This window comes from Sciurus vulgaris, assembly GCF_902686455.1.
Source record: "Sciurus vulgaris genome assembly, chromosome: 8".
Lineage (NCBI taxonomy): Eukaryota > Metazoa > Chordata > Mammalia > Rodentia > Sciuridae > Sciurus > Sciurus vulgaris.
Window position 1 is genome coordinate 65394472 of NC_136468.1, and position 15205 is coordinate 65409676.

At 38.0% G+C, this 15205-nt stretch overlaps 1 protein-coding gene across 1 annotated transcript in view; it reads right to left on the reverse strand.

Annotated features, from left to right (window-relative positions):
• Positions 1–15205, reverse strand: part of FBXL13 (F-box and leucine rich repeat protein 13) — a 250107-nt gene that overhangs the window by 70142 nt on the left and 164760 nt on the right.

Here is a 15205-nt window from a genome sequence, read left to right on the forward strand (position 1 = left end):
ACAATCTAATTTCTACAATTTCAAATGGAAGGTTCCAATTTCTACACATCTTTGCCAATAGTTATTTTCCATTTTTTCTCAAGAATTTTCTAGAGGGATTGAAGAGACCCTTAACATTGTCATTTTAATTTACATATTCATAATGACTAATAATATTGAGCATCTTTTCATTTGTTAGCTATCTGTATAGTTTCTTTGGGAAATATCTTTTTAAGTCTTTTGTCTATTTCTAAATTGGACTTTTTTGTAATTGAAGTGTAAAAATTCTTTATATATTCTGGACACTATACCCTTATTGGATAAATGATTTGGAATTTTTTCCACGATCTGTAGTTTGTTTTCTCATTTTAAGAAATAAGGTCTCTTATGAATAAAAGTTTCAATTTTGATGAGTCTAATTTATCTTTTTTCTTTATTGTGCATGCTTCTGATGTCATATCTAAGAATTCACTGCCAAATCCAATGTCATGAAGATTTATCCCCAATGTGTTCTTCTAGGAGTTTTAATCATTTTAGCTCTTATATTTAATTTCTTATTGGTGTGTGGTAGGGGTCCAACTTATACTTTTTTGGCATGTAACACAGACAGTTGCCCAAGCAGCCAATAGTTGAAGAGAATACTCTTTTTCCCATCAAATGGTCTTGACACCCTTGTCAAAAATCAATTGACCTTGGAGCTGGGATTATATCTCAGTGGTAGAGCACTTGCCTAGCATGTATAAGGTATGGGGTTCAATTCTCAGCACCACATAAAGATAAATAAATAAAATAAAGGTATTGTGTCCATCTATAACTAAAAAAATTTTTAAATCAATTGACCATAAGTATATGGATTTCTAGATTCTCAATTTTATCCCATTGATCTGAACTTACGTCTGTACATTGGTCTACATATCATATGTCTATACATATGCTAATACTATATTCTGTTGAAAACTATAGCTTTATAGAACTAATTTCTTTTAAAATATCATTATCTATATTAATATGGTCAGAAGTGGTAGAAAATATTCAAAATCATGACTAATCAAAAGATCGAAATATTTGCCTATGATAAATTACCTTAAAATAACTTGTTTTCCTGTAGCAAACAGACATGACTGGGACATCAGATGGATGGGGTCCAGTTTAAGTAATGAGAAAGCAAAACTCCACCCAGGAGCTGATGGAAGGGGGGAACCCCCCTGAAGTGGCCATCTTCACAAAAGCATGACAGGGAGAATGAGGTACAGCAGCTACAAAGGACCTCTTGGGACACCCTTGGAAATCTCATGTGCATCATCTCTCAACAAGGTTACTTCCAAGGTTTTGTCATCAAAGCCTCCACCTATCTGAAAATGACTAGTCAAAAGTTAGGGAACTGAGGGCCACATCTTCAGAATAACTAAAACTCATCTCAAATGTCACTTCCTCAGGAAGAGTCCTTGAGCCTTGATTAGAAGAGGTTCTTACCATACACTTAGAGTTAATTCCCTTCTACCCCAATTCCCAGCAGGGTGTCTACATCATCAACTAAGTAGATAATCGAGTAATATCTTTACATGAATATATGGGAGAATGTACAAATGAATTCAGAGAAATCTGAATATATGGTAGGTTCTGTTGCCCAGAAGACACTGACAATATAAGCACACAGTCACAAGACCAGGGAAGTTCTTGAAACCAGAGAAAAGCATGTAGACTTGAGTTAGAGAAGCTGCACTCAGGCTTTTGGGTATGAGTATGTTTTAGGCAATTTTTTTTAAAGAATCTTTTGGAAATTATGTTTCTAAAACCTGAAAATTTTATCTATTCTGGCCTAAGAATTCATCTTTGACAAGATTATCCTAAGGAAATAGTTTCATCCTAAGATTTATGTACAAGAAAACAGTCATGCATGCCTTAAAGATAGGGATACATCCTGAAACATGTATCATTTAGATGATTTTGTCATTGTATGAATATCACAGATGTTCTGACATAAAATAAGATTGCTATAACATCACTATGGGACAGCTGTCTTATACCCAGTCAATGGTTAACCAAAACATTATAGCAGCCCATGATTGTATTTATCACAGAAATATATAATGGTGAAAAATTGACACCAAACTAAATTATAGAAATTAGAACTGGGTTAACTGAAGTATAGAAATTCTTCTGATAGAGTGTAATACAGTTAATATAATAATGTTTTAATAGATAACTGAGATCATGACTAGTTTAAAAAAAAGTTGATTAAAGTCTTGCTACTCAAATGTGGTCACAGAACACAGTATCAGCATTATCTTGAGTTCATTAGAAATGCAGAATTTCAGCCCCCACCTACTGACTTGAAGTTGCACTTGAACGGGATCCCCATGCAATTAATATGCACATTACAGTTGAGAAGTACTAATCCAAAGGTAATAAGTAAGTAAAAGAATATATTAGTCAGGGTCTTCAGAGAAAGAGAACCAACAAAGTAATGTGAGGACAGATAGATATAGGGAGAGATTTTAAGCAATCAGTTCATATGATTGTGAGTGCTAGAAAGCCTGGAATTTGTGGAACAGGCCAGGGGGCTAGAAATTCAGGAAGGAGCTAATGTTGTAGGAGTGAATCCAAAATTTGCAGACTGAAACTCAGATAAGTTTCTATGTTACTGTCTTAGGCAGAGTATTACTTGCTCTTGGGGAAAATTGAGTCTTTACTTGTAAGGAATAGACTTCTACCCACATTATAGAGCTTAGTCTACTTTACTCAAGGTCTAATTGAAATGTTTATCAACTAAAAAAAAATGAAAACTTTACAGAAGCTTCTAGACTGGTGTTTGACTAATAACGGGACACAATTAGACTAGACAAATTGGCACACAAAAAATTAAACATCACAGAGAGAAATGCAGTACACCAAAATGTTTAATAGTGATTATTTCCTAAAGAGTGGTAAGTTGTTGCTTTTTAAACTTTCTACAACAACCAGGTACAACCAGAAAAAGTAACAGAAGAAAGCATCTTTTGGAAAGGGTAGCATGAAGAAGCCCTTGGGCAGTTTTTGCATAATGCACTACCACACACCTCTCTTTGTAGGGAAACACCCAGAATAAATGGCCCAAAACTGTGTCCCATAATCTGTGCATCTTATTTTCCCCCAAGAGAGGATCAGACATTATTTTAAAAAATTCTTATTGTGTTGGACAACTATTAGGTGATGAATGAATTACATTGAGGAATAAAATGAAGTCTGAGAAAGAATGTAAAATTTGAATATAGGCAAGATTTTTTTTTCTTCTTTTTAAGACTGGGTTTCACTAAATTGTCCAAACTGGCCTGGAACTTGTGATTCTTTTGCCTCAGTCTCCAGAGTAGTATGCACAACTAGGCATAGGAAAGACTGAAAATGATTCCAAGTGGAAAGTAAAGCACAAGCAGAGGAAAAGCCATAGGAGTACTGGCCTTGGATGAAATGGCAAAAACACTCTTATATGATTAAGAGAAGTTTAGTAGTAAGGAGACAGGTAAAGCTAATGAAAGACTTCATAAAGCAAGAATGAGGGATTTTTTTATATTGTGTTACCATGAATTCTTGAGTAAATTTTCCATAAGTACTCCCACAGTACTTACGTGAATGAACACGTAAAAACATGGAGAGCAGGGAGGAGAGAAGAATGTCGGATTTGGAGTCAGCAGAGCTGAGTTGGAGTCTCACTCTGCCTCTTTCTCATTTGTAACAAAGTCACTCAACTACTCCAACTCTTAGTTTCATGTTTGTAAAACAGATATAATATCTGTTTTTAAGAGATTCTTGAGAAAACAAAGTAGGCAACGTATACAAAAGTGGTTAGTCAGTACAATATCTGTCCATGGAATATCAGATATCACTTTTCCTGTTATTGTTCTTCTGGGCACAATCTGCTCCCACAGAGAAGTCAAAAATCAAGAACCAGGGGTAGACGACCTTGATAATTCATTGTGGTGCACTGCAAATACAAAGAAATAGTATTCAAAGAAGTTGTGTGATTTGAGAACAGATTCTTTATTCCTCACAGTGTGTTCCCACTGCTAAACAGAGTGTCTGACACAGAGTGGGTAACATAAATGCTGAATGCATGAATAAAATGTCTTGAATCACACAGCAATGGCAGAGCCAAGGCAGAGATTACCTCTTCCCATGATGACACATGACTCCATGAGAACTGTTGCTTTTGACAACACTTGTGAGTTCTACCACTTTATCTCAGACCCTAGTCCATTCCCTTTGCACTGGTATGTGAAATAATGGCTTCCACAAAACAAACAAGCTTTTCCCTCTCAATGTCTTGGAAACATATTCTTGACAAGATTTCCTGAATAAGAGGAAAAAATGATAGCAACAAGCAGCCACAGCTGGGTGATTCCTTGCATTGCAGCCAAAAACTTGATGCTATCAACCAATAAGATTAGTTTCTAGAAAAGGAACCTCTGAGAAGAGACTTTTAGCTTTGTCCTGGCATGAAGTGCTTAGTTTCCCACAAAGTTTATATTAGAATATCCAAAAAGATGTTTGGCTAATATTTTATGACTCAAATATTCCTGCCAGAATCTTTTCAGTCAAGCAATTAGTTGTGCTTTCTCTTCACTGAAATAATGAGGATAAAATCTGAAATTAAAATTTTCTCTTTAAAGGAAAAAAGCAAAATATTTTACCACTTTAAAATTCCAAGCCTCATCCCAGTTGATATCTGTGATCTTCTGTGTAGGATTCTTTCTTACAATACCTGGGATTTGATCCCTTTGTTTAGCTGAGAAGTGACTGTGGCTTCCATTTTGACACCTACTGGAGCCCTGCCACCCTGCTCTTTTCTGGTTAAGATCTCACTGGTTGGAAGTGGGAGAAACTGTCTTTACCAGTGGTGTTCCAATCTCCAGGCCGACCAGATAGCTAGTACTCCTAATAGGGGTATAAGAGCTTTGGTGATTCCAGGAAAGTTCCCTCCAGCAACTTCGGAGTGGGTCTCAACCATCAGCACAAGACAGTTGTCTGTGAAGGAAATGAGTTTTGTGTGAACCCCATGAAATGAAGACCAAATTACTGAGCACCAAGGACCAGCTCACATCTCTTTGCCACTCCAAGGTGGCAAGAAGGAGGAAAGGATTTGCCACATGGATGATAACATTTCACCAACCTTCCGCTTTTCACTCCTGTTTTACAAACAATGTCTCTGAATCAGTCAGTTTGGCAACACAGAAAAGATATATATGCTGGGCCAGACCCTCTGTGACAGCAAGAAATATCCATCTTAGGTAGACATGGCCCAAGCTGTGTTCCTGTACCATTTCCAGCTGTTTCTCTCATTCTAAAAGCACTGTATCCAATGACTAATGGGTAATGTAATGACTTTAGTCATATCCATATATCCTTCATGACCTCTCAGTGACTTTGAAGGAGTCTGGCTTAGCAAATAGAATGAATTACTGGAAAGAAAAGAAAAACTTTCCTCCAAAACACTATGGAACATTCTGTTTTATTGCATTCAAGTGCACCACAAGCATCTTCAATAGCAATACTTCCCATACTGTCTGTGCTAAAGAGGGCTTGACAGGCTCTCAAATATTAGAAGTCCTGGTCATGGTCCTCTTGAGGTCCTGCCAACTCTCTTTGAACAATCCTATAGTTTCCAGGTCTATATATTCCTCCTCACTGCTCTTATCTCTACAGTCTAAATTTCTATCTGTTCACTAATGTCTTTCTTCTAGGTAGCCCTCCCTCACCAACTCAGGTAGGATGATATGATAGTATGAGGGTCATCTATGCACATGTTCAGTATCCCTGTGGAGGAACATGGAGAGCATCATAGAGTAAACACAGTGCCTGATGCAGAGGCTACTATGACAATGGTTTGCAAATAAACCAAGTGGTTGTTGAATGAATTGTTTGTAGAATGTAAATTAGAATGAGTAGTTCTGAAGTGGGTGGTGGTCAACACAAACCGTTGTTAAAAATTGCCATATTTATCTAAAAACATCAGACAATCAAACATTTCATTTTCTGATGTGAGTGAGGAACTAGAACACAACATGAGTGAAGCCTGCAGATGCCAGGAAGGCGAGTGTGCTGGCCAACTCTTGTGTGTATTCACAGCACAATGACTCATAACTGCAATCTGCCAGAAGCAGGCTGGCCCATCCTGAACTTTTGTCATTCTTGTCTAGGACACACTATCTTGTTCTCTTCCTCACCCAGTGGCCAAATGGCTCACAGTTTCTCCTGTATTATAATTCAGCTTCAATTCTTTCAAAACTGAATCACAACCATCATATATCCTACTGCAACACAATGATCCACAGAGCTACTTGGTTTGTCTAGAGTAACAGGCTGGATGGTGGTTTACAGCTACCACATGCTTCGCCAGGTCCAAGACCAAAATAGAGTTTTGAGAATAGTTCATGAAATTCTGTGTGTAAGTCACTTCCCAAGATAGGGAACTTAAATAAGTATGGCTTTCAGAAAACATAAAAAATTTTCAAACCTTTTCTTTAGGAGTGGGAAATATGATCTTACTCCTCTGAGACTCATCATTTTGTCATCTGATTCTTCAAGAACTAAAATTGTTGCCAGATGTTTCAATTTTGCTACCTAATATAATAAAAACCCTTACACATCTTGACTACAAAGAGATTATACTAAGCTGGGGATGTTAAACAATAGGTGTATGTTTCTTTGCTTTTATTTTTTAACTTGAATTTTATTGGTTCTTTTTAGTTACACATAATATTAGATTCATTTTGACATAATCATATATGCTATTACAGTTTTTTTCAAATTAGTGTTTTACGGATACACACGATGGTGAGATTCAGCATAGTTATAGTCAAACTAATAATTATAAAAACTATGTAAATTTACACAAGATAAATAAAAAAGTTTTAAATGCTACAAATTTTTTCAACACAAGTTGAAGTGTGGTTCAGAAAGGACTATGTTAAAGCATCCCTTTTACAGGGAAAATGAGGTACAAGAACTGAGCCAAAACAGCAGATATGGCACTGTGATTTTTCTGACTGATTTTCCACTAGAACTCCTTATTAAATGATACTTAAGATCACACAGTATTTTTCAAATCCAAAATGAATAATTTTTTTCATGATACACAATATAGCACTTTACAGTTAAACAAATGATAGAATAGTGGTTAAGAGTCTGGTCTCCAGTATTAGATGAATGGAAGTTCTAACCTTGGCTAGACATTTTCTGTGTGATCTTAGGCAAGTTACTCCCCTATTTTAGCATCAGTTTCAATGCTATGTGAACCAGCTCACACCACTTGTGAGTAAAGGCTAAATTTAAGTGTTAAATTTTTTTGATTGTTTAATTTTCAGGAACTCCATAAACTGGCTGTGAAACACAGCCATTTAAAAAATTAAATCATATAAACTTGAAATTAGGTAAGTTGTATTAAAAACAATGGTAATGCATACTCAAACTCATCACTTCTTAATTATTTTGCCACTTTACCATTATCTATGCTCTTGGGGATATTTATGTCTATTGTATCTCCATGATGAAAATATTACATAAAGGTGTGCTTCTGCACAGCTCCCCCCAACTCCCCGTTCAGTGACTTCAGTTAGTGACTTCAAATAGGCCATGATGAGAGTATTTACACTACAGATTCAGCAAATATTAATATTCTGCCCTTTAGTATTCCCTAGAATGAAGGAAAATGAAATCAGTCAAATATAAGTGCATGATGACTTTCAATTTAAGTTACCAATTCATTTTGATATATAATCTGCTCATTCGCAATTAGTTTAGCTGATTAGAAAACTTTTTTTGTTCCATAGAATTAACCTTGTTGATAAACTCCCAAATCTATAGTTCTAGACCCAGCTCCATTCCAAGAACCAGACTTCTACTTTCAAGTAATTCTTGTTGTTTACACCCAGATGTATCACAAGAACTTCAAATTCAGCCTTTCTTTTCTCCCAATCTTGCTCCCTCTGTGATTACCTTGGTTGGTCACCACATAGAAACCAAAATCCTAAAGTTGAAAAAAAGGCTCAGAGATCATCTAGCCCAGCCTAGCAATGCTGCAGATGAGGGGACTGAGGCAGGGAAAACAAAACAAAAAAAAAAACCAAGTAACTGCCCAAGGTCACACAACTGGTTAGGGTCATAGTAGGATGACCAGATTCCAGGTCTCCCGAATTCAGTTTGGGGTCCTTTCACCATCCCACAGCCTTCTGATGCATCAAAAGAAAGAAAAAGGAAGAGGAGGAAGGAGAGGGACAGAGAGAGAGAGAGAGAGAAAGAAAGGGAAATCCCTTCCTAGTTTAGCTTTGCTTATGTGATCTCTGTTCAATTTGGCTAGTATACTTGTCCCTGGACATGGCTGTGTGGCTTTCTCCCACCTCTACCACAAACCCCAGGGGTGAACAAATAAGACCTTCCATGAGCTCTGTCTCTATGAAAGGGAAGACTGGAATTCACGTAGCCTTGGAAGAACTGAAATGACCTTGGAATCTTTCAGTGTGCACAGTCTTCCTTTAAGTTTCATGGGTCCAAGAGAGATTTAACAGTGTAACTGATAAACCATTACTCTGAGTGTTACAATCACTTGAATATTTCTGGGATGCAGTCTGTATTCATTTTTATTTATTTGTGTGTAGCAACAGAAATATAATTGACAAAAAAATACTTGCACTTTTTATTCCATAGTTTCCTAGGCTCTTTTCTTCCTCAAGTTTGAAGAAATGTCACACTCACCCCTTTACAAGAAGAAATCATCACACCTTGCTCCAGAATAGGTGGTCAACTCCCCAGCTACCACACAGGCCCCCCACACTTCCGTATGAAGCACCTAGCTAGCCATGCCCTGAAATTCTCTGAAACGTCATTCACTAAGTGATTCATCAAACACTGATCACAGTGCTACCATGTCATGATTAGTATTATATACTAAGGATACAGATATGTAGATAAACAAGGTATCATTCCTGCCAGCAAGACACTCACACTGGGGAGGGCAGCAGATCACTGAATACATAGAAACTGCTTATGAAAGGTCCAATAATCAAAGGATGCACAGGTCATAATCCATATGGGAGGGTTGAGGAAGGGCTTCCTAGAGAAGGTTATAACTGAGCAGAGTCTCCAAGGGTAAGTCCAAGTTAGCCTGGTGAATAGGAGAGAGGGATGGTATGGAGATGTCTAGGCAGAGGGTAAAAGAACCTAGTAAAACAATTAGGCTGGAAATGAAGAAAAAGGGGGGCTCAGAAGCAGACACCCTATAGAAAGCCCTCCGACTGTCCCTTTAATTATTCAGAAGCTGCACATGCAAATCTGAACGTTGGTCCAAATTCCCTACTCTTCATCTGGCTCCTTCTCCCATTCCATGTTCAGCATTGTAGCATTCTGAGCATTTGGGTTTCAGTCTGAACTTGGCCTGGACACAGCCATCCTTCCCAACATGTCTGTGGTTATCCACACCCAGCTTCCTGCACTGTGCCATACCCTCTGTTATGCACAGTTGAAGTTACATGAATCTGCAGGGAAAGTAGCTACCCTAAGTTAATGTCAACAGGAGACTCCTTGGAGTTACAAAAACGGAGCAGATGTTAGTGGGGAACAAGAACCAGGAATCACTGCCCTCCCAACTGGTACTTTCTCATGTACAATAGAATAGCTTTGTCCTCTCCAGTAAAACTCTTAATTCTATTCACATTTTCCATTTTGGGATTTTGAGAGAAATATGAACTTATTTTAGAAAGCTCTGAAATGAACTAATGTGGATCTCTTTGGAGCATTTTAGCTGTGCCTTTTTATCCATTTATTCAGTCATTCATGGGAACAGTTGAGGAAAGGCTTAGAGAAAGTTAACCATACAGATATCTGCAGAAAGAACATTTCATGCAGGGACAATAGCCAGTGTAAAACCCCTAAGGTGGGAGCTTGCTCATTTTTTTTTTTTTTTTTTTTTTTTTTTTTTTAAGAACAGAAAGATAGCCAATGTGGCTGGAACACAATTGGCAAGAGGGAGAGTCGGAGGAATGATGTCAGAGAGGCAACTGGAGGACAGGGCAGATTACATGGGTCCTTCCAGGTCCTTCTAAGGCTTTTCTTTTATTGAGTCAACAGGAAGCCTTGCCAGGTATTTGAGCAGAAGAAGGACATTATCTTGGGTTTCAAAATGATAACTCTACATATGGTGATGACAGCACACTTGTACAGGGCAGGGGTGAAAGCAGGGTGACCAGCTAAGAGGATCCCACAGTAACCAGGAGAGAGATGGTGGCCACTTGGACTGGAGTGGTGGCTGTGGAGATGCTGAGGGGTGGTCAGATTCTGCTGAGAGTCAACTGGACTTTCTAACACAATGGATGTGGAAGGAAGGGAATTGGGGGTTCGGGGAGTGAGTGAAGGCTGATGTCTTAGTTTGACATCTTGGGTCTGCTATAACAAAATAACAAACTTGAGGGTTTAAACAACAGAAATTCATTCTCTCATAGTTTTGGAGGCTTGAGATTTGAGTTCTAGGTGTCCACAGATTTGACTCCTTCTGAGAGCTCTGAGGAAAGAGTTTGTTCCTAGGCCTCTCTCCTTCTTGGGAACTGTCTTCATGTTCACAGTGTTCTCACTGTATGCTTGAGTCCCTGTTGAAATTTTCTTTTTTTTATAAGGACTCCTAATCATCTTGGATTAGGGCACACACTTAATGACTTCATCTTAACTAATTATATCTGCAGTGACGTGTGTTTGAAGTACTGGTGGCTAGGATATCAACATATAACTTTGCGGGGAGGGACACACAATTCAATATATAACAAATGACACCAAGATTTTTGGCCTAAGCAATTATAAAGATGCAGTAACTAAAATGAGAAAGGCTGTGTTGGAGCAAAGGATTATTTTTTAGGCCAATTTTTTTAAAGGTACGAGTCCAAAATTTGAGAAAGAAGTCTGGGTTGGAGATATATTTCATATATATGAGATTTTATAGTTATATAATAAACTTCTATATATATAAATATACATATATTATACACAAATATGTGTGTAGATATGCATGTGAGCATAAATATGTATATAAGTATATAGATGTATATGTATGTATATGATTTTATATGTACATGTGTGTGTATATGTGTATACACACACACATATGTATATGCTTATTTTTGTAGGTGATAAAAAGTCAGAAGACAGGATGAGATCCTCAAAGAAGTAGATGTAAACCTGAAAAGGACTCAACTCTGGGGCTATGATTTTGAGGCTGGAAAGAAGAGGAGGTGACTTAATCAAGTACTTTCAATAATATTGACAGAAGTAAGAAACAAGACACATAGCACAACATAATTTATGAGACTTAAAATGCTAAGACAGAGAACCACAATATAAGAGTATTAGAATACACAGAGATTTGAGGAAATACATTAAACAGATTAGAGGAGTGGCTTGGGTGGGGGGTGGGGAAGAAGGGAATAAATAAATAAAACAATAGTAGCACCCTGCACAGACAGATGAAGAAAGTTGCCTGAACTGAGAAGTACAAGCAAATCTGCTCTTGTACCTAAATTCCAAAATGAACAAAATAAATCCAATATGAAATAAAATAGAAATGCCTACTTATACTTCTCTTGAGTATTTTTTCTCCACTGTAACACTGCAGAAAAATCACAACCTTTTTATTTTATTTTATATATCATTTATGGTACTAGGAATTTAACCCAGGCATATTTTACCACTGAGTACATCTCCAGTCCTTTCTATTTTTTATTTAGACACACTGAGTTGTTCAGGGTCTTACTAAGTTGTTGAGGCTAGATTCAAACTTGCAATCTTCCTGCCTCAACCTCTGGGTCACTGGGATTCCAGGATTGTGCCACTATGCACAGTGAAACACAAAAATTTTAAACTTCTCAATTTCTTTTACTGAAAATAGTCATCAGTAGGAACTCCTTGCTGGGCTCTGACAGTCTGATAAGAAAATTTGAAAAGGGAAATGTAATGAAACCTACTTACTGTGGAAGAAAATTTAAGATGAATAAATACGTATTGCTAATTTTTGAGAAGGAAAGAGTGTTTAGCAGAAACCCACTCCAGGTTTTAAAATTGTTCTCCTACCCCTCTTATAAAATGCTTTAAGAATAGTATTACTGTGAAAATAAATGACATGAATAAATATGGGAAGTAAACATGGGGAGCTGCAGCATCAGCTTTCCTGCAGAAACCAAATCGCTATTATTTTCTATGTCATGAAACTGTCACTAGGATTGGTATAACCACTTTGGAAAACTAACAATATCAACTAAGGCTAAGCATACATGTACCATTCACTCATTTGACATCTCTGTATACCCCCAGCAAAAATATGTGCTATGCTCACCAAAAAACATGTACATGAATGTGCACAGTACTTTGTGTACTTTTCTGTATATATGTTATATTTTTGCAAAACTTAGTATGGCAAAACTTACTAAAAAAATTCATTAGAGAAGATCCAAGATGGTGGACTAGAGGGAGGCTGCGTTTCTTGTCCCTCCGTAACTCGGTTTCAGGCAGAGGATATCTGTTTCTTGGTGAGGCAATTTTTCCTGCTTATCAATACCCTGCTGTTTACCCCACTTGTCTACTGTGATCCCTGCAGTGTGCCAGCATATCGACACCATTTTTGAGTTCAGATTGCTCACTGTCAGGTGCCTATCATCCACCATTTGCCTGCCTCTTACCTGTCCATCGCCTGCCTTTCACCTACCCATCACCCACCACCCTAGGTTCACCTCCCCATCGTCTGACAGCTGCCAGCAGACTGACCACAGACTGCCAGTGGAGTGCCAGCTGCCTGCTCTTGCCTGGAAGTTCTCTGTCACTGTACTTGCAGGTTTGGTTACACGTGGCTGCCACCATTTTGAGACAACAGCTAGGCCCTATAGGACCCCTGGCCAGACTGACTGAGCCCAGTCTCCAGGATCCCTCAGCCTGACTGATCACTCTCTGCCTCCAGGGCCCTCACATCGACTGACTGCTCCCTGCTATCAGGACCCCCAGACCAACTGACTGCGTCCTATCACAGGGACCCCAGACTGACTGACTGAACCCGGCCTCCAGGATCCCGCAACCACACCAAACACACCTGATCTCCAGGACCCCTGCCTGACCAACTGCACCCCGCCTCCAGGACCTCCAGCTGACCACACCCACACCCCAAGCTGCAGCTCCCCATTTCCCAACAATATGTTGTTCAAATATGAAATATTCGAAGCCAGAGCGGCCATCTTGGATAATCCTGGAAGCTGTAGCTCCAATCGTTAGGTGGGGCAAATCCCATCCCGAAATGCCTGCTGGAGACTTGAAGCTCATTGTCAGGTGTCTCTCATGCATCAGGCTACTGAAGACTGGGAGGTTTGAATACTATATGACTGCTATAGTGTAGATTGTCTTTCTTCTCCTTATTGAACAATTTTAAGATCTTATTTCTTTACTGTTTTTGGTTCTCTTTTCCTTTTGTTTACATGTTCCCTCAGAGTCTCTTTCTCCCTTTTTGCATGCTAACATCCAATTTCTTTTGATTACACTCTCACCCTTTCTATTATCTCGAACTTCTGTATAATCTTTTCTTATCCCATTAACAGCTACATCCTACATCCCTCTACATCCTCTTTGTCCTCCATTAGAAACTGCAGAACTTATTGCAAATCTGTTTGCTATACAGAAGATAATATTTGAATTCATTCTGTTTATTATGACAATTTTGTTATTGTCCTCCAAGGTGCTATTTGGCCTAGGATTGCATAGTGTCTGAACTGGGCACTGCTAATATTGATCTCCCCATAAAGAAAAGGTATTGGAAACCTACAGGGCCACTATAAGCCTATAGGGGGAAATCTGCAATACCCCAAATCTGCACTGCTAGAGGGGAAGATACATGAACAACATGAAAAAACAAGGGAAGAAAATGATCCAAACAAATCTAGATTCTATATTAATAGAATCCAATGACAGCATGTTAGAAGAAATATCAGAAAAGGACTTCAGATTATACATGATTAAGATGATTCCCAAAGCAAAGGATGAGATAAGAGAGCAAATGCAGGCAATGAATGATAATACCAATAAGCAGCTGAAAGAGCAATTGCAGGAAGCAAAAGATCATTTCAACAAAGAGATAGAGAGTCTCAAAAAAAAAAAAAAAAGGAAATCCTTGAAATTAAGAAAACAATAAGCCAAATAAAAAACTCAATGGAAAGCATCACCAAAAGACTAGACCACTTGGAAGACAGAACCTCAGACAATGAAGACAAAATATTTAATCTTGAATATAAAGTTGACCAAACGAGAAGATGGTAAGAAATCATGAACAGAATCTCCAAGAACTATTGGACATCATGAAAAGACCAAATTTAAGAATTATTGGGATTGAGGAAGGCACAGAGATACAAACCAAAGGAATGAACAACCTATTCAATGAAATAATATCAGAAAATTTCCCAAACCTGAAGAATGAAATGGAAAATCAAATACAAGAGGCTTACAGAACACCAAATGCACAGAATCACAACAGATCCACAACAAGGCACATTATAATGAAAATGCCTAACATTCAAAATAAAGATAGGATTTTGAAGGCCGCGAGAGAAAAGCATCAGATTACATATAGGGGGAGACCACACAGAAAGCAGCCGACTTCTCAACCCAGACTCTAAAAGCTAGAAGGGCCTGGACCAACATATTTCAAGCTCTGAAAGAACATGGCTGCCAACCAAGAATCCTATACCCAGCAAAACTAACCTTCAGATTTGAAGATGAAATAAAATCCTTCCATGATAAACAAAAGTTAAAAGAATTTACAAATAGAAAGCCTGTGCTATAGAATGTTCTCAACAAAATATTCCATGAGGAGGAAATAAAAAACAACAATGGAGGTCAGCAAAGGGAGGAACTACCTTAGAGAAAAACCACTCAGAGGAAAAACCAAGCCAACTTAAAAACCAAAAATAAGCCCAAATGACTGGGAATACAAATCATTTCTCAATAATAACCCTGAACATTAATGGCCTAAACTCATCAATCAAAAGACACAGACTGCCAGAATGGATTAAAAAGAAAGACCCAACAATATGATGCCTGCAAGAGACTCATCTCATAGAAAAACACATCCACAGACTAAAGGTGAAAGGATGGGAAAAAACCTACCACGCACATGGACCCAGTAAAAAAGCGGGGGTTTCCATCCTTATATCAGATAAAGTGGACTTCAAGCCAAAGT